Here is a 21,264-nt window from a genome sequence, read left to right on the forward strand (position 1 = left end):
GGATTTGGACAGAAGTGAGAACACCAATGCGATCCGAATCCAGTGCAAAGGGGGGGGGGGGGGGAGGGAATAAAAAAATTCCCTGCACCTTTCTCGTTCAAGCCCAATGCAAGTTCAGCCATAAAAACTGTATGCCTGATTTTGCATTTCACAGACATCGCATGTGATCAGCACCGCAGGGTGGGTGCAAATCACATGCAATGTTTGCGTTCGCTACAGTGCAAACCCGGGCTGAAGAGACAATCAGAAAAAATAAAATAAAAATGCAATTCATGAATAATGACACGCAATGGTGCAGATCATGCTCCGATCACAGGAGATGTTCTGTGGATTTTCCAGCTGGTCTAGAAAACTGAGCTGACATATCACTCTCCTTATCAAAGTAACTGAGCTCATGTGTGCCAATCCTGTCTGGTGAATTACTCATAAGACACACTGAAGCAGGTGTCTGTGTTTAAAGCAACACTAAGGCCCCCTTTACACATGCGGACCGTTCATTTCATCAGTTAAGTCGCATCAAAAACGGATGAAATATTTTTTCTTTTACATACACTACCAATGAAAAAAAAAAAAACCACACGTAAAACAGGGATTTCATTCATTCAACAAAACAGATGATGATGGAAGCGGATGAAAATAGATGATCTGTTTTTCCATAGGAATGCATTGATGTCAGTTTTTCATCCGTCAACGGATGATGAAAAACGGACGGACTGTCCGCATGTGCGAAAGGGGCCTAAATGATATCCTTATTCTCCAAAAACCATCCATACACATACACTACTTAAAGCAGAACTTTACCCATAACATCGTCATCGACAATAATGTTCTTTAACCACTACAGATCCGCGCTATTGCCAAATGACGGCATTAGCGCGGACCTACATTTCCGGGACTACGTCTATTGGACGTCGTCCCGGTTACGAGCGGCCTGGCGCGCTCTGTGATCGGCGAGTCCGTGAGACTCGCCTGATCACCGATCCGTGTAAGGGGTCGATCCCGACCCCTTATCACGTGATCAGCTGTCAGCCAATGACAGCTGATCATGTGATAGAACGGAGCCGGTAATCGGCTATTATTCCTCCTCGCGCTGACAGCGCGAGGAGAGAAAAAAAAAGCCGATCACCGGCGGCCGTGATCGGGACATCAGTCCCGATCACGGCCATCAATACAAGGGACCACCTGCCACCTGCCTGTGCCCACCTGCCTCCCGCAGTGCCATCCTGAAGTAAAATAAAAGCAAAAGTAAGTGCCCCCCGTCAGTGCCCATCGTGCCCACAGTGCCACCCAATCTGCCTCAAAGGTGCTGCACCCCAGTGCCGCCCATCAGTGCCCAGCAGTGCCGCCCATCAGTGCCCAGCAGTGCCACCTATCAGAGCCACCTATCAGTGCCACCTATCAGTGCCCATCAGTCCCATCTATCTGTGGTACCAATCAGTGCCCATCCGTGCCACCCATCCGTGCCACTTATCCGTGCCACCCATCCGTGCCATCTTATCTGTGCCCATCTTTGCCCATCAGTGCCGCCTTATCTGTGCCTATTAGTGCCGCCTTAACTATGCCTATCAGTGCCCACCGGTGCAGCCTATCAGTGCCCACCAATGCAGCCCATCAGTGCCCACCAATGCAGCCCATCAGTGCCCACCAATGCAGCCCATCAGTGCCCACCAATGCAGCCCATCAGTGCCCACCAATGCAGCCTATCAGTGCCGCCTAATCAGCGCACTTCAATGAAGGAGAAAAATGACCCGTTTGCAAAATTTTATAACAAACTATTAAAACATGATTTTTTTTTTTTTGCATCTTTTTTTGTTTGTTTAGCAAAAAATAAAACTCCGAGCTGTAACTAAATACCACCAAAAGAAAGCTCTATTTGTGGGAAAAAAATGATAAAAATTTCATTTGGGTACAGTGTTGTATGACCGCGTAATTGTCACTCAAAGTGCATCAGCGCTGAAAGCTGAAAATTGGTCTGGGACTGAGGGGGGTTTAAGTGCCCAGTAAACAAGTGGTTAATAAGAAACCTACATTCCACATTAATGATAATTAGTGTGGGCTGTAAATTGCCTCCAGCGTTGCTCCCGTTTCTTCTTGCTGGAAGGCTGACATTTTTCTGAAGCGCAGAGCAGTAGCAAAGGTTCCGCTGTCAGCAGACTGACCTTTATAAATTCAGCACAGTGCCGACAAATAGAGAGCAACTGAGCATGTGCAGAGCAGGGGTAGCCAGTGTATTACTGGATATTGAACATTCAGGCACTTTCAGTATTTTTTTATGTTTTACATGGCTATACGTGCAAAAGGGGCCAGCATGAAGAAGTGATCAACAGGACTTAAAGTGATGTTAAAGCGGAGTTCTACCCAGAAGCAGAACTTCCACTTATTCATCGTCCCTGCAGCGAAGTACAGTAGGACTGTGGAGAATCAATATAGCCACCATCTAATGTATGAATGTAGCCACCAGGACGTCAGATTACAGCCGCCAAATAAAAAAAAAAATGGAAAAGGCGGGGTGCAATAGAGCAGACTGAGTTATCTATTCAAGCATGTATTTATTATTTTTTTTTCTTACCCAACGCTTAATGTCAATTTAAAGAAGAATTCCAGGTCAGTGTTATTGTGTTCTCCACCTTCTCCAATCAGAAAATACAAAGCACTCTCTGAATGGTGCCGGAGCTGAGAGGCCAACCTCCTGGGCTCAGAACGCAGCCACTCAACATGGGACCGGGAAACCAGTGCAGATCACTGGCGTAGTGGTGTCTTCTTCTAAGATTTCCAGCTTCCAGGAACATTGGCCAGATATGGTATATACATAGTTAGATTGGTCCTAGCTGGTTCAATATAGCTATGTAAAAATATCCATACCTGGAAATTTTCTTTTAGGACAGACAGGTGCCTCTACTCAAGATCTCAGGAACACAGCTACTACTCTAAACCTTTGCAGATGGACGATCTGACAGCCGTGCAATTATTAGGCAGATCAATCATGACATGCAAATCTGACAGCGTGAGTGCATTTTGCATCGATAATGACAACTCCAAATTTGTTCACATTATGCCTGCACATCCAAACTATCCTCTAATGCAGTGGTTGTCAACTTAGAAGGTATAGAGGGCCTCAACTACAACCCCCCCATGTCACATAATATACAGTATGTGCAGAACATTGGCTAAGTGGCATGCCCACCTGGCAGCACTAGGGTTGTTGATTTGAATCCCAACCACGGCACTGGCTGCGTGGAGTTTGCATGTTCTCCCTGTGCGGGTTTCCTCTGGGTACTCTTCTTTCCTCCCACACTCCTAACGACATGCTAGTAGGTTAATTGGCTCCTAGTATGTGTGTGTATAAATGCGCATTATGGACTTTAAGTGTATGTTCCTTAAAGTGGAGTTCCACCCAAAAGTGGAAAAAAAAAATCCGCTTTAAGCACTCCTCGCCCCCTTACATGCCACATTTGGCATGTAATTTTTTTGTGGAGGGATGGAGTGGCTACCTGGTCTTGAAAAGTACTTCCTGTCCCACTTGCTGCTTCCATCGTCTTGCCGCCTAGGAGACTCCTCCTCTCCCTCTAGACGGCCCCTCCCTCTCTGCAATCTTCTGGCACACGTCACAGAAGACTGCCTGGCCACTAGGAGAGCGCAGAGCTACTCCCGCATGCGCACCCGGTGGTGAAGCCACAAGCTGTCACAGCCGGGTACCCACACTTGCAATGATGGCGCCACAGAGAGGAGGGGGAGAGGAGTGAGTCTTTGAGAGGCCACATCACTGGACCGTGGGACAGGTGAGTGCATTTATTAAAAGTCAGTAGCTACACATTTTTGTAGCTGCTGACTTTTAATAAACTTAAAGCGGAAGTAAACAGAGTTTCAAAAAACACTTACATTCCCGGCATGCCAGAAATGCTAACTTTCCCATTGGTTGTGCTCTCAACCAAACTTTCAAACCATCCAATGGCTGGTGTCATAACTGATCACATGTGCAGCATCATGGCAGTTGAAGAATTATTAGAGGCCAAGATGGCAGCTTCCTTGACTGAAAACGATAGGAGGGTTTAATTCCACTTTAAAGCAGAGTTCCACACGTTTGTAAGAGCAGGTACTGATCTGAATGTACAAAAATTATAATATATACAAATATATGTAGTGGTCTTAACCCGTTGCAAGGCGGCCTTGACTTGATGGGCTTACCAGTTACCGTCTCTTGGCCTGCTCCTCCTCCTCTAGGATTTCCCAGGGTTGATACCCAACGACTTGTACATTGACAAAGATGAAGTCCTTTTAAAAAGGTTTATTTTGTAGTAGAACTTTCAAATAACACAGTCTCTTAGGGAACAGAGGGCACGGGTGAAGAACTCAGGCACCTTTTACTGCAGGTCTAGCAAAGTCTCCATTTCAACCAAGAGAGTAGTCACTCGCAGCTGGGTAATTCAAGGCTGAACAGATCTCTAGTCAGAGATCATGGCAGTCAGCATGTTGACTCAAAACTTGAACAATCAACTAAGGGTGGACAGGAACCTTTTTTCCACCGTACCTGGAACGTTTCCCCGCTTCCTCAATGGTACTAGAAAAGTGCGAATTCGTCAATGTACTTCCCAACTCAGTAACCAGGCACTTCTCAGGATGCCACTTGCCGGCCCTCCTCCAAAGAGTCCTCCCCCGGTCACTTCCACAAGCTGCGGTGTCCCTCCAAGCCGAGAGCACACCCGGACACTGTGAATCCTCCCTCAGTTACTGCACCTTGGACCAGCCGGTTCCGAGATTTAGGAACAGAGGGATCGCTACCCCAGACCAAGCAGGTCTATCAGGGGCCACCGACAGGAACATGCTGTGGGGTGTCGAACACCTCATGACCAGGACCCCTCACAGAGCTACCCAGTCCTGGAACACCAGACCTCACGGGTCGCACGAACACCTCAGAACCCCTAACACATGACCCACACCCACTTAAGTACCCCCTCCCAGACTCCTCAGCGGGCCCCGGCACTCCTACTGATTGGCTCAGAGAAAGCTGATACCCAAACATCCAACCAGACCTGGTTCTGGCCTGTCATGTGTACCTCACCGTTCACATTACCAGGCAGAACTTTCAAACACAGCCTAGCCAAACTGGTGTTAAGGCCAACCTGCATAATTAATCCTCAGAACCTTTATTGTTCTGAGACCAAAAACTAAATTTACAATGCGTATGACATTTGATCCCAAATGTCATTGGCTATAATATTATATATATATATATATATATATATATATATATATATATATATATATATATATATATATATATATATATATATATGGATGTCTATGGAAGACAACAGTGGTGGATGATCGCAGGATCCTCTCTATGGTAAAGAAAAACCCATTCACAACATCCAGACAAGTGAAGGACACTCTCCAGGAGCTGGAGGTATCATTGTCAAAGTCTACAATCAAAAGAAGACTTCACGTGAGCAAATACAGAGGGTTCACCACAAGGTGCAAACCATTCGTAAGCCTGAAGAATAAAAAAAGACAGATTGGACTTTTCACAAAAACATCTAAAAAAAAAAAAAAGCCAGACCTGTTCTGGAAAAGCATTTTTTGGGCAGATGGAACCAAGATTAATCTGTACCAGAATGATGGGAAGAAAAAAAAAAAAAAAAAAAAAAGTGTGGAGAAGGCTTGAAACAGCTCATGATCCAAAGCACACAATGTCATCTGTAAAACATGGTGGAGCTTGCAGTGTGATGGCATGGGTTCCAGTGGGAATGGGACATTGGTGTTTATTGATGATGTGACAGAAGAAGCCAGATGAATTCTGCAGTGTTTAGAGATATGCTGTCAGCTCAGATTCAGCCAAATGCAGCAAAGTTGATTGGATGGTGCTCCACAGTACAGATGGACAACGATCCAAACCACCCTGTAAAAGCAACCCAGGCGCTTTTGAAGGAAAAGTGGTGGAATATTTTGCAATGGCCGAGACAATCACCTGATCTCAACCCAATTGAGCATTCATTTCACTTGCTGAAGCAAGAAAGACCCACAAACAACGAACAACTGAAGACAGCTGCAGTTAGAGCCTGGCAAGGCATCAGAAAGGACAAAAACCCAGTCTTTGGTCATTTCCATGGGTTCCAGACTTCAGGCAGCCATTGCCATTAAAGGATTCTCAACAAAATATAAAAAATTAACATTTTATTTAGGATTATAATTTATTTGTCCAATTACATTTGAGCCCCTGAAAATGGGGGGACGGTATATGAAAGTGGTTGCAGTTTCTAAAATTTGTACTTGATATTTATGTTTAACCCTTTGAATTAAAGCGGAACGTCTGCTCTTCAAATTAATTTGGATTGTTTCAGTTTAATTTTATTCTGGTGGTATACAGACCCAAAAGTATGAAAATTGTTCCTGTGTCAAAATATATATGAACATAACTGTAATATATCTCTATATATTTGAAAAACAGCACACAGGGCCGGGTGACCTTGTATTACCTATTCAGATCTTTCACTTAACTGAAGGAGTGGTAAAGAGCGCATGTTATGTCCTCTCTATCCTTAACCACTTCCATACCGGGCTTATTCTGGCACTCCTCTCCTACATGTAAAAATCATAATTTTTTTTGCTAGAAAATTACTCAGAACCCCCAAACATTATATATTTTTTTTAGCAGACACCCTAGGGAATAAAATGGTGGTCATTGTCACTTATCTCGCAAGGTATTTGTGGAACAATTTTTCAAACCTGTTTTTTTGGGGAAAGAAAACCGTTTCATGATTTAAAATATAACAAAACAGTAACGTTAGCCCAATTTTTTTTATATAATGTGAAAGATGATGTTGCGCCGAGTAAATGATGCCCAACATGTCATGCTATAAAAATTGCACACACTTATGGAATGACGCCAAACTTCAGTACTTAATCTCCATAGGAGATGCTTTAAAACTTTTTACAGGTTACACGTTTAGAGTTACAGAGGTGGTCTAGTGCTAGAATTGTTGCTCGCGCTCGAACGCACGCAATACCTCAAATGTGTGGTCTGAGCGGCGTTTACATATATGGGCGGGACTAACGCGTGTTTTCGCTTCTGAGCACGAGCTACCGGGGACAGGGGGCAAATAAAATTTCTTTTTGTATTTACTTAAAAAAAAATTTTTTTTACTTTCTTTTACAACTTTTTTTTTTTGATCACTTTTATTCCCATTACAAGGAATGTAAACATCCCTTGTAATAGGAATCATTTGTGACAGGTCCGCTTTATGGAGAGATGCGGGGGTCAATAAGACCCCACATCTCTCCTGCAGGCTGGAAAGCATGATATCGGGGAAAAAAAAAAAATATATATATACGATGTCAAGCTTACCAGCTGGGATCGTGGCTTTGTTAGCATACGCGGCCCGGACGTGACATCAAAACGTCGCGCCCAGGCCTCCGACGGTCATAGAGATGACCATCTGGTCACCGGAAATTTCTATGCTCGTCATCCAGCAGCGGCCAATTCTTTCTCCGGGTCCCCGATGGTGCGGGAGAGCACAGAGAAGCACCGGATGGCAGCAGGGGGGGGGGGGGGGGGGGCAGCGCCGGTATGATCGTTCTTATGGTGCTTATGGTACGGCGGAAAACAAGGAGCTGCAGGCATCAGATATTCCCACTGAAAGTCCAGGACATCATATGATGGGCGGGAAGTGGTTAAACTCCCTTTCCTTCACCTTTCTGCTATATAAATTCCTCACTTCTGTCCTCGCCTTATTACTGTACTCACCAACTCCTGCTAATTTTAAATCCACACACTAATAAAATCTCGAACCCACATTACCTCTCTCACCTTTCTACCTTACCTCTGGAGATATATGCCCAAACCCTGGGCCTCCATAACTCAAAATACTAACCTAATCGTTCTGTTCGTTCCTCCCAAGACCCCCTGCTCTCTAGCTTTCTCGTCACTACCTTCCATGCTCGCCTCCAGGATTTTTTCAGAGCCTCTCCCATCCTATGAAGCCCCTTACTCCAATCTGTCTGATTATCTCCTACTCTGTTTGCTTTTAGACAATCCCTAAAGAACATCCTCTTCAGAGAAGCCTATCCTGCCTCCACCTAACAATTGTACTTTGATTTTCTCCATCATCTCATCCCCCACAGTTATTACCTTTTGAGTCACTTGACCCTCTGATTCCTCCTGTATTGAATTGTACTGTCTGCCCCCATGTTGTAAAGCGCTGCGTAAACTGTTGGCGCTATATAAATCTTGTATAATAATAATAATAATAATAATAAATATATAGCTGTAAAGCGCTACATAAATACCTATAATAATAAAATAAAAAGTTATAAACTGCTACAATACTATCAGAGCACGTGGAATTATGAGAGATGGTTGGAGACTGGACAGGTATGCTGTAAGAGACAGAGACCTGTATGCAGGTAAGCTGCAAGAGACTGGAGACATGGTCTCTAAGGTCTCCTACCATTAGCTTTGTCTGTCTGAGCAGCCAGGTATTACAGCATCTGACAAAAGTGATGCATGCACGAGTACACCCCTTACATTTTTGTAAATATTTTATTCTATCTTTTCATGTGACAACACTGAAGAAATTACACTTTGCTACAATGTAAAGTAGTGAATGTACAGCATGTTTAACAGTGTAAATTTGCTGTCCCCTCAAAATAACTCAAACAGCCATTAACCCCTGGCGACAAGAGTGAGTACACCCATAGGCGTGTGCGCAGGAAGTGTGCCAGGTGTGCCTGGGCACACCCCAATGTGCACTGCCAATTCCCCCTTGTTGCCCCCCCCCCACCAGTCCTTCCATCAGCTAAGGGGATTGTTTCAGGAGGGAGAGTGGGGAAAGGGGCTAGTAAATGTTGATTTTTCTAAATAAACACAGTGAACACTGTGTCCACTTATAACTGAAGCATAGTAAACCATATTTACTATGCTTCAGGTTGTGAATGAACAGGAAGCCACTCAGCACAGAGTACATCCCATTTATTCACTGCCCCATGCAGCTGAGGCTACGGAGAAAGGTATGAATGTTTGAACTTTAGGGTGCACATCTATGAGCATACCCCTAAGTGAAAATGTCCAAATTGGGTCCAATTAGCCATTCTCCCTCCTGGGTCTCATGTGACTCAGTGTTACAAGGTCTCAGGTATAAGTGGGGAGCAGGTGTGTTAAACATGGCATCTTCGCTCCCACTCTCTCATACTGGTCACTGGAAGATCAACATAGCACCTCATGGCAAAGAACTCTCTGAAGATCTGAAAAATGTAAATGTTGCGCTACATAAAAGACGTCCTAGGCTATAAGAAGATTGCCAAGACCCTGAAACTGAGCTGCAGCACGGTGGCCAAGACCATACAGCAGTTTAACAGGGCAGGTGCCACTCAGAACAGGCCTCATCATGGTCGACCAAAGAAGTTGATTGCACGTGCTCAGCATCATATCCAGAGGTTGTCTTTGGGAAATAGATGTATGAGTGCTGCCAGCAGTGCTCAGATCATACACCGCACAGCCCCAAAAGGAAGCCTTTTCACCAGCAAACTGTTTGCAGGCTTTCTTAAGAGAAGCAGACTAAGGACATGGATTACTGGAACCATGCCCAGTGGTCTGATGAGACTAAGATAAATGTATTTGGTTCAGATGGTGTCAAGCGTCTGTGGTGGCAACCAGGTGAGCAGTACAAAGACAAGTGTGTCTTGCCTACAGTCAAACGTGGGAGTGTTATGGTCCGGGGATGCACGAGTGCTGCCAGCACTGGGGAGCTACAGTTCATTGAGGGAACCATGAACGCCAACAGGTAATTGCGACATATTGAAGCAGAGCACGATCCCCTCCCTTCAGAGACTGGGCTGCAGGGCAATCTTTCAACATGATAACTCCAAACACACCTCCAGGACGACCACTGCCTTGCTAAGGAAGCCGAGCATGAAGGCGATGGACTGGCCAAGCATGTCTCCAGATCTAAATCCTATTGAGCCTCCTCAACAGAAGGTGGAGGTACGCAAGATCTCTAACATCCACCAACTCCGTGATGTCATCATGGAGGAGTGGAAGAGGAGTCCAGTGGTAAGCTGTGAAGCTCTGGTGAACTCCATGCCCATGAGGGTTAAGGCAGTGCGGGAAAATAATGGTGGCCACAAAAAATATTGACACTTTGGGCCCAATTTGGAAATTTTCACCAAGGGTCTATTCACTTTTGTTGCCAGCGGTTTAGACATTAATGGCTGTGTGTCAAGTTATTTTGAGGGGACAGCAAATCACATGAAAAGAAATAAAATATTTACAAAAATGTGAGGGGTGTACTCGTGCATGCATGCACTTTTGTGAGATACTGTATGAGTTATGTCCTGTGTCACCTACAGGCCTTTCACAAATGGGTTTGGAAGCTCACTTGCCATGGTCCTGCATGGACAAACTGGAGCTTGCTGCACCCACCTCTCCTTTTGCCTAAAATATGCAATATCACTTGATGTGCATGCCTGTTCAACGATGAAAAGCAGTTACCAATATTCAACGTGCAGGAACAAGCTTGCAGGGCCAGCAGCTATCTACGGTCTCTAAGCACTATTGGGAACACATGCAGAACCCCTTTTTAGAGTCCAAAGTTTACAAAGCATTATCTTGTGGAAATATAAGGACGATGCATGATCACAAAAAAATGCTATTTTGATGATGGAATCATGTGAGGTACACTGTGTACAAGACGCATCCTGGTTTGGCATAGCTCCATAAACTATGCAAACACTAAACAATCCAATAAACTTTGCCAACTGCAGGAGCAGATTCCATGATGACTGGAGGTCATGCCTGGAGATTTAACCACTAGAACCCAAACAGATATCAAAAGTTTAGGTGACTAAATATATCACTGTCCACCCGAAAGCGCAAAATCAGTTTTGGATAGACTGATCCTATAAATAAATGCACAATTGGCAACTTTTTCAAGCTACAGACAAAGTAGTCAATGGAAATCTTTACATGTGTAATGAAATGCTCCTAATATACATATAAAGCATAGCTGGAAAACTAGAAATGGTTCTGGGTCAATCTTTCAGATGTTGCAATGAACCGGGCAACATATGCTAAGTGGATGGCCCTGTCAGCCCCCTTCTGTCCCACATCCTTAGACTAAAAATATTGAAAGAGAAGGGAGGAAAATTCTCTGCTGAACGGCAATTGCATCCAATCCAACAGCCGCAGCGGGAAATTCCTTCATCCCCACCATAGAGCGTGGTTGGGGAAACATGTTCAGTTTAGGGGTGCACCGAATGGGTTTTTGCCGAAACCGATACCGAAAATGAAAAATACACTAGGCCAAAAACCGAAACAGCACCGATACCAAAACATATTTAAAAAAAAATATTTTATACAGGAGGTGGTCAGAGACTGGGGACATGGTACAGGAGGTGGTCAGAGACTGGGGACACGGTACAGGAGGTGGTCAGAGACTGGGGACACGGTACAGGAGGTGGTCAGAGACTGGGGACATGGTACAGGAGGTGGTCAGAGACTGGGGACACGGTACAGGAGGTGGTCAGACTGGGGACACGGTACAGGAGGTGGTCAGACTGGGGACACGGTACAGGAGGTGGTCAGACTGGGGACACGGTACAGGAGGTGGTCAGACTGGGGACACGGTACAGGAGGTGGTCAGACTGGGGACACGGTACAGGAGGTGGTCAGACTGGGGACACGGTACAGGAGGTGGTCAGACTGGGGACACGGTACAGGAGGTGGTCAGACTGGGGACACGGTACAGGAGGTGGTCAGACTGGGGACACGGTACAGGAGGTGGTCAGACTGGGGACACGGTACAGGAGGTGGTCAGACTGGGGACACGGTACAGGAGGTGGTCAGACTGGGGACACGGTACAGGAGGTGGTCAGACTGGGGACACGGTACAGGAGGTGGTCAGACTGGGGACATAGTACAGGAGGTGTCCCCCATTGCAGGCCAGCGTCCCTGTGCCTCCATTGCAGCCAGTGTGTCCCATTTTTCAGCCAGTATGCCTGTGTCCCATTTTGCAGCCAGCCTGTGCAAGGAAGAGAGGAGAGCCGCCTCCGCCGCCTGTTTAATCACAGCGCCGGGAACATCACAGCTTTCATTTCAATAACTGTGTGTTCCCGGCCGCGCCGTCACACACAGCCACTCCCCCTTGTCCGGGCACTTTGATAGACAGATCATCCGTCCAATCCTGCGGGTGATCTGTCTATCAAAGTGCCCGGACAAGGGGGAGGGGCTGTGTGTGACGGCGCGGCCGGGAACACACAGCTATTGAAATGAAAGCTGTGATGTTCCCGGCGCTGTGATCAAACAGGCGGTGGAGGCAGCTCTCCTGCGCTATACACCCCCCCATGATGAGCAGCACCAGGGGCGGAGCCCCGATCCCCACCAGGCCACGCCCCATTTTCGCCTCCATTATCAGCCGTTTTTCACTTTCGGCAAATTGCCGAAAAGGGCATTTTCGGCCGATATGTTTCGGCGGCCGAAATTTCGGTGCATCTCTAGTTCAGTTATTTTCCTTTAGCCCACAAGCTGAATGAAAATAATCTGTTTATGTACCCAGCATACTAACCTATTCAAATAAAAGATAACATCATCACAGTAGGCAAAAGGTTTCTTACATTCAAAGAACTGTTCCAGGCTTCTTCCAAGAACAGAACCTGGCTCAAATCACACCCGATGGACCATGTTACCGTTGTCATGATCTTGGACAACTTTTCTCAACCTTTTCAAAACAGAGGATCCCTTGAAATAACTTTCCAATCTCTGGGAACCCCTGCTAAAAACGACTATCTACAACTCAGGATACATTAAAATGTGATGGTCAGTGGAAAGAATGCTCTTTACACTTGTGGTCTTTGGAAAGACTTAAAGTTGAAACCCATGCTAAAACTAAAATCCCTGCATCTATAGCCACCAGCAGTCTAACACTAACCTATCTAGTCCTGTAAAGAAAAAAAAAAAAAAAAAAAAAGTGTATACATATCTTTTCTGTAGCGATCAGACTGAGCTGTCAGGAGGTGGCTTCGCTGTGGAAGTGGGTGCAGGACACCTCCAACAACAGAAGCCCCATAGTAAGTCTATGGGTAACATTGTGCCCTATTCATTTCACAGCTGTTGTCGGTCGTGTCCTCTACAGAGCTTCAGCCTCTGGAGATAGGGTTGGATCGCCTGCAGAAAATGGTATGGATACTGATTTATTCTTTTCAGGATTTTAGGACTAGAGAGGTTAGTGTAAGAATGCTGGTGGCTATAGATGGAAGAATTTTAGTTTTAGCATGGACTTCCACTTTAAGCCTAATACACACTCAACCCAGCAAGCTGAACGGAAAAAACAAACAAAACAAAACACTGAAGCACTCGAGAGGAGCCTCTATACTAAAAATCTGATGTTAGAGCAGTGACCTCCCCAGCTGAGCTATTGTGTACCCGCCAGAACACACTGTTCAACGCCCTCAGCCATTGTCTGAGAACACTGATCAGATGCCAATCAGATGGTTTTTTTTGGTCATGCCCGTTTGACATAAGCCAGACATTCAGCCAGCTTCTATTGGACCGACTGCCATAGACAACCAATGTTCGGGGCTTTGTTCCCTTACAGATAATTAAAAAGATCAATATCAAAAATCGGGGTTATCTGGGAGGCAGAAATTGTTAATTGCTCAAGGAACCCCTAGCAATCCCTGGAGGAGCCCTAGGGTTCCCCGATATCTTGATCTAGGATGCAAGTCCAGATCAGTGTTTCTCAATTCCAGTCCTCAAGGCACCCCAACAGGTCATGTTTTCACGCTCTCCATTATTTTGCACCGGTGATTTGATAATTTCACTGCCTTAGTAATTACCACAGCCGTTTCATCTGAGGGAAATCCTGAAAACATGACCTCTTGGGGCTCCTTGAGGACTGGAGTTTAGAAACACTGATCCAGTCTCGGATTGGCTGATAAAGTGGAGCTGTCCAATTCATAGTTCTGCATGAAGAAGCTGGGTGAGGGGAAAAATTCTGTGTTGTTTTGAAGGGTAAAGAGGAACTGCAGTCTGCTCACATAATTTGTGATAAAAACATCTTTGCCATTCTGAAGCTTCTCTCCAACCACTTTGCATATTATTTTATATATATTGTAAATGTGTACTTGACAAATACGCTACAGAAATCTCCCTCCACTAAGTCTGGCTGCAACCATTTTTACCACTTCAGTCCCTTAATGACCAGAACATTTTTTGCAATACAGCACTGCGTCGCTTTAACCAACAATTGTGCAGTCGTGCGATGTTGTACCCAAACCAAATTGATCCCTTTTTTCCCCACAAATCAAGCTTTCTTTTGGTGCTATTTGATCACCCCTGCGGTTTTTATTTTTTGCGCAAAAAAATAAATAAAAAAACACACACTTTTTGCTACAATACATTATATATATATATATATATATATATATATATATATATACATACATATATATATATATATATATATATATACATATATATATATATATACACACATCAGTTTAGGCCGATATATATTCTAAATATTTTTAGCAAACAAAAAAATAAACCAATATGCATATATTGATTGGTTTCGCAAAAGTTATACAAACATCTACAAACTATGGGAACGATTTAGGGACTTATTTGTTTCTTTTATTGATTTACTGGTAATGGTGGCAATCTGCAATTTTTTGCAAGACTGCGACATCGCAGCGGACAAATTTGACCCCAAAATACACTTTTTGGGGACCAGTGACATTACTACATTGATCAGTGCTATTAAAATGCACTGAAAAAAAATGACACCGGCAGGGAAGGGGTTAACACTAGGGGGCAATCAAGGATTAAGTGTGTTCCCTCAGTGTGTTCTAACTGTAGGGGGGGGGACGGGCTTACTGAAACATTACAGGTCACTGCTCCCTATCACTGGGAGCAATAGATCCCCGTCACGTCACTAGGCAGAATGGGGAAAAGCATTGTTTACATAAGCAGTTCCTCGTTGCTTCTCGCTATTATCGAGGCTGCCGGTGGACATCGAGTCTGTGGGACCCGCTCCTGCTATCCTGCTTTTACAGACTGGTGTTCAGGAGCTGGAGCTGTGCCTCTGTAAATCCAGGAATTGGCCAAGGTTTGCCAAAAATATGTAGAATATATATCGGCCTAAAAGATTCTGTGTACAGAACACCTCCAGGTAGCCATATTGCTTTGTATTTGCAGAAAATGACAGAGCTACAGATTGAAAAGGAAAGGTTAAGGCAATTTTTAATAACATTCAAATTACACAATGACTTGGGTTGCAATTGTATACACTATATTTTCTTTTTTTTTTTTTATTTCTTTTTTTATGCATTTTTCCCAACCATGAAAAGTGGAGTTACCCTTTAAAAGAAAAGTTCAACCTGAGCTTTTTAGGTTGGGCTTCTCCTATGGGTCACAGGAATGCAATTCTTTTTGCACTCCTGTGACCCGTTTTCAGCGGACAGCGGTCTGAAGTCCGCTCTCCACCGACGTCATTACAATTAGTGAAGGCAGCGTGTCATCCCGAATTCAGAAGTCTGGATCCGCCAGCTTCCTTGACTGATGACAGTCTAAGCAAGCCGCTAAGACGGACGCTCCCCGCCCCTCCACAGCTCAGCGCTCTAGTGAGTGTGATGGATCAGAGTCGCTCGGGGAGGAGTGAGAACTGAGCCATTGGCGTGTTCAGTGGCTCGGTTCTCAGTGCAGAGACTCCGGGGGACAGCTGCAGCATCGGTCTGATGCTGCACCCACCTAGGCAAAGCATGAATAAAAATAAAATAAAAAATTAAATATAGTTCTCTGTTCCCGTTTAAGAGATATTTACACTATAGGTAAGCCTTACCTGTAGGTAAAAATAACGTGTGGCACTTTACTTCCATTTTAAGCTGGCCCATAAACTGGTAGATGTTTTCTGTTGAGCCTACGGGGCTGAATTAAAGAAAACAACAAAATTCCTCCACCCACGATAAATGGCATGGAAGGATGAATCTCCTGTTGTATCCTAACATCTGACTGAATGCAAATGCTATTTGGCTCCTTTGGTTTTTCAGTCAAAAGATGTGGGTGCGGGTGGTGCTGGCACCATCACCAACACCCTCTGAGTTTCATTAAGCCTCAAAATGTGAATGTGTGTTGAGGTGTAATTGACTTTCTCACAGCAGCTATGAATTTTATAAACATGGGTCATGAACAGTGTGGTTACAGGGTGTACAGGTCCTTACCAAATACCTTACCAGTGTGTTTACTGTCTGCTCTGTTGTTGACCATCAGATTGATCTCTCCATGTCCTGATTTCAAATGTATTTTTTTTTTCATATGTATTTAGGGATCACCTAATAAATAATAACTGGGATACTATGAATGCCATCTTTAACACTAGAGACTGATGAAAATCTTGCGGTTGGATTTAAGAAAAGATCACCTAGTGGTGTGGGCTTTCTACAATCAGTAGCTAGTTTTTACATTCCAACAAGCACAATTCGAATTAGTGGGATTAAAAAAACAAAAAAAACACACCCATACTCTCCTGTGATATAGCCATCTCCTTGTCAGGTATAAGAACGAGAACTGAGTGATCACATGACCCCCGATCACTCAATTATCAGTCAGATAAGAGCAGAAAGCAGTGACTGTCAGTCATCACACCTGGCTATGACCCTCCAGCACTGGGCTGTGGAAGGGATTGCAGTGGCTGGCACAGGCTCTCGACCACACACCAAGAGCCAGGACAGAATCAGGCCAGCTGGGCAGATCTCAACAATACGGTCGGGATCCCTCCAGAACTTGGAGCTGCTCTGTAATGTCAACTGACAGCAGGTTTTAGCCAGCTGATTTTGGGTTACAGCAGAGCAAAAGTAAGTGTGCTCCTTTGACCCACAAGAGAAGTATGACCAAAAAAGCTTTACTTGTACTTCTCTTTTAGATCAGTGTTCTCTTTTAGCTCAATGTTCAAGTGTGCCACATTCTTCCTCAAGCTACAACTATGTCACTCTCAAAACAGTTGCTCAATGCTGCACACTGAGATAAGTCAGAAATGTGTTGGTATATACAGTAAATCTGCTTTTGCATTTGAAGAGTACTGCACCCCTTTCATTGGAAATACATATTGGCAAAGAGAATGGAGCCTGCTTGGTGTGTATACTCCTGCTTATTCTCATTGACTGACGCAGCTCACCCAAACAGCAGTGTGTGTATATTTTTTTAATATATTTTAGGGCTGCGGAAATTAACAATTAATTCCTCGATTAATCTTTTTTTTTTTGATCAATCAAAATTCTTTTAATCGGTACTCACCTCTCCGCCGGCCTCCGGGTCTTCAGGGAGTTCCGTCAGAGATCCGGTGATGTCACAGACAGACATCGACGTCACCGGACTCCTCCCCCTTCCCCAAGTGCCCCTCCGTCTGCTAACGAAGGGGGGGGGGGGGGGGGGGGAGTCCGGTGACTTCGATGTCTGTGACGTCACCGGACAGCCTGGAAAGTGATGGTAAAGATGGATGTGGTTAACTGGGATCATTCAGTGAGCTAAGTGTAGGCAAATTTTTTGATAACCTCAGTTTTTAACAGCGTTGTCCTTAGAGGCGGATAAGCTGTGATATTTTTGCTGTGTGGATCGGCTTCTGCTGTTGCCATGACGGCGGCGCTTGCTTTTGATTGACGTGTGACGTCCTAGCCATGCCCCGCTATGTCCGGCTTCGGCCGTTGCCATAACAACAGTGCTATTTAAATAGACTGTAGAGTGATGCCTACTATAAAGTGACTGACAGTCAATATACTAGATAAGTTTTATAACTAACTTTCTAAGTTTAATAAAAAAAAAAAAAAAAAAAAAAAAAAAAAGACTTACGTCAGTGCTACAGTTTGAATTTAAAACGTATTTGTGTGAACTGTGAAGTTAAGTCATGGATTGTGGAAACTAAGTAGTGTCGGGTAATTGCACAAGTGCACTTGGAAGTAAAGTTGCTGACTAATGCAGAGCTACAATGCAAGGAGATCAGCTAAAAGTAGTTGGATCTGTATGTGTGTTATAATCAAAATTAGTTGATTCATTGATATAAAAAATAAATAAATAAATAAAAAAAAAAAAAAAAATACATTAATCGAACACAAAAGTTTTAATCAGTAACAGCCCTAATATATGTATTGCACTTTCACACACTAAACAAAACAGAGCAGAGCATTAAATAATTACTATGGAGGGCTACAGCCATAGGACTGAATACAGGGCAGAAAGGAGGGAACAGACCATGATGAATGGGGTTGTGTAGATGTCAGTATGGACATCAATGGTATATGATAAATATGAGTATGGAGGATTGATGTATGTAAAGGAAATGTGGAATAAAAAAGGCAAATCCACTCCGTACAAGTGCACTGCAAGTCCTGTCACTGTAAATCTGAGGGGAAGATCTGAAATGAGGGGAAGCTCTGCTGATTTATCATCCAATCACGTACCAGCAAAAACACAGTTTTTTTATTTTCCTTGCATGCCCCCCTCAGATCGACAGCAACTTTACTTCCAAGTGCACTTGTAATGCAAAGTGGATTTGCCTTTAGTAAATAATCCCCTATGTGTATGTACTGTATATGATGACTGATCTGATCGGTATGGAGGCTCTGTATACATAGGACTCTGTATAATAGGACAGTATGGAAGGAACAGACCCTGATGAATTGTGACTGTAGATGTCAGTACAGAATATACATGGTACACCATGCTAGTAGCGGGTTGGACCCCCTTTTGCCTTTATTCTTCATGGCATAGATTCAGTAAGGTGTTGAAATTTTGGTCCATATTGACAGGATAGCATCACACAGTTGCTGGAGATTTGTCGGCTGCCCATCCATGATACAAATCCCTCGTTCCACCACATCTCAAAGGTGCTCTATTGGATTGAGATCTGGTGACTGTGGAGGCCATTGGAGTACAGGGACCTTATTGTCCAGTGGTGAGATTATTGGAGCTTTGCGACATGGTGCATTATCCTGCTGGAAGGAGCCATCAGAAGATGGGTACACTGTAGTCATAAAGGGGTGGACATGGTCAGCAACAATACTCAGGTAAGCTGTCCTGTTTAAATGATGCTCAATTGGTACTAAGGGGCCCAAAGTGCCCAAAGAAAATATCCCCCACACCATTACATCACCACGACCAGCCTGAACCATTGATACAATGCAGGATGGATCCATACTTTCATGTTGTTTACACTTGATGTGATTGTAGCCGTATTAGTGCAATTGTGACAGAGAAAATTGAGTACTGTCTGTGACAAAAATTTTCAGGACAAGCTTTCGGGTATGTCCCCTTCTTCAAGGCCCAGTACTGCTTGGTTCTTGAAGAAGGAGACATACCCTGAAAGCTTGTCCTGAAAAATTGTATGTTAGTGCAAGTAAGAAGAGTATCACAGACAGTACTCAATTTTCTATTGTTTACACCAAATTCCAACCCTACCATCTGAATGTCGCCACGTTTTATCCAATCTTCTATTCTCCAATTTTGGGGAGCCTGTGTAAACTGTAGCCTCATTTTCCTGTTCTTAGCTGACAGGAGTGGCACCTGATGTGGTCTTCTGCTACTGTAGCCCATCTGCTTAAAGTTTCCATGTGTTCAGAGATGGTATTCTGCATACCTTTGTTGTAACTAGTGGTTATTTGGGTTACTGTTGCGTTTCTATCATCTCTGCCCATTCTCTTCTGACCTCTACAAGGCATTTTTGTCCACACGACTGCCGCTTACTGGATATTTTCTCTTTTTTGGACCATTTTCTGTAAAGATAGTTGTGGGTAAAAAACCCAAATTCTTAAAAAACTCAGACTAGGCTGTCCGGCACCAACAAGTCATGCCACATTCAAAGTCACTTAAACCGCCTTTCTTCCTCATTCTGATGCCCGGGTTGAATTTCAGAAAGTCGTCTTTACCACGTCTAGATGCATTGTGTTGCTGTCATGCAATTGGCTGATTAGCTATTTGTGTTACCAAGCAATTGAACAAGTGGACCTAATAAAGTGGTGTGTGTACAGATATATATTACACATATACATATTAAGTACAGTATGTGATCAGTGTGGAGGGAACAGACCCCGATGAATGGTCTCTGTAGAGGTCATGGTGGACAATGTATATATAGAACTCATGTATGATGAAGATGATCAGTATGGAGGATCTATATACATAGGACAGTATGGAGGGGACAGTCCCTGAGGACTAGTGTGTCAGTAGCTGGTATGTATAGATCTGTCAGAATATATAATGGATGATGTGATGGGTATGTATTAGGGTGGCGTGAGGAAGGACGGACAGACACACACACACTATACAGGAGTATACACACACTATACAGGCGGGGAAACACACAGTGTACAGGAGGGGGGGACACACACACAGTGTACAGGAGGGGGGGGACACACACACAGTGTACAGGAGGGGGGGGGACACACACACAGTGTACAGGAGGGGGGGGGACACACACACAGTGTACAGGAGGGGGGGGGACACACACACAGTGTACAGGAGGGGGGGGGACACACACACAGTGTACAGGAGGGGGGGGGACACACACACAGTGTACAGGAGGGGGGGGGACACACACACAGTGTACAGGAGGGGGGGACACACACACAGTGTACAGGAGGGGGGGACACACACACAGTGTACAGGAGGGGGGGACACACACACAGTGTACAGGAGGGGGGACACACACACAGTGTACAGGAGGACACACACACAGTGTACAGGAGGAGACACACACAGTGTACAGGAGGGGACACACACACAGTGTACAGGAGGGGACACACACACAGTGTACAGGAGGGGACACACAGTGTACAGGAGGACACACACTATACAGACCGCACACAAACACTTTCAAGCTACTGTGTCCAGTCACAATGACAATGGAACACACACTAACCTGCTATCCACACACACCACACGGCCCCCTTGGCGCTGCCTCCTCCGTCCTCCTTCCCCAGCTCCGCTCACTCCGGTGTGTAGACTTTCCGGGAGCGCCCTGTCATGCGGCTGTTAAGCCCCGCCCCCTCCTGTCTGTGTACGCCGCACAGAGGAATCCCGGGGAATGTAGTTAGCAGTCCCCACTCCTTTCCCCTTAGCTGTACCACCAGTATTTGCCGCTGGGTGCCGCTGCTGAGCTAAATGCGGTGCTGTTGTTCTCCACATGGTAGCGAAGAATGTCAGTCACGTGACTGGGCTGAGCTGTGTAGCGTCACCGTATCATGTGACCAGGACATTGTAAATAAGGCGAGAGAGCTGTGTGGGCGGTT

The 21,264-nt window shown here is 44.8% G+C and overlaps 1 protein-coding gene across 2 annotated transcripts in view; it reads right to left on the reverse strand.

Moving 5' to 3' along the window:
• SLC27A4 (solute carrier family 27 member 4) overlaps positions 1–21,051 on the reverse strand; it is an 84,396-nt gene extending 63,345 nt beyond the window's left edge. Inside the window, exons 1-2 of one of the 2 annotated variants that reach the window (XM_077478736.1) lie at positions 20,895–21,028; positions 19,614–19,749 (exon numbers count right to left, since the gene is read on the reverse strand). The gene's annotated coding sequence lies outside the window, so the exon portion shown is untranslated. Of the gene's footprint in view, positions 1–19,613; positions 19,750–20,894 lie in introns of both variants that reach the window. The other variant, XM_077478735.1, reaches the window with a different exon arrangement.
• Positions 21,052–21,264: the final 213 nt, after the last annotated feature.

The sequence above is a fragment of the Lithobates pipiens genome, unplaced genomic scaffold (genome assembly GCF_037356315.1).
Source record: "Lithobates pipiens isolate NorthernLeopardFrog02 unplaced genomic scaffold, aLitPip1_a1.2 Scaffold_1, whole genome shotgun sequence".
Lineage (NCBI taxonomy): Eukaryota > Metazoa > Chordata > Amphibia > Anura > Ranidae > Lithobates > Lithobates pipiens.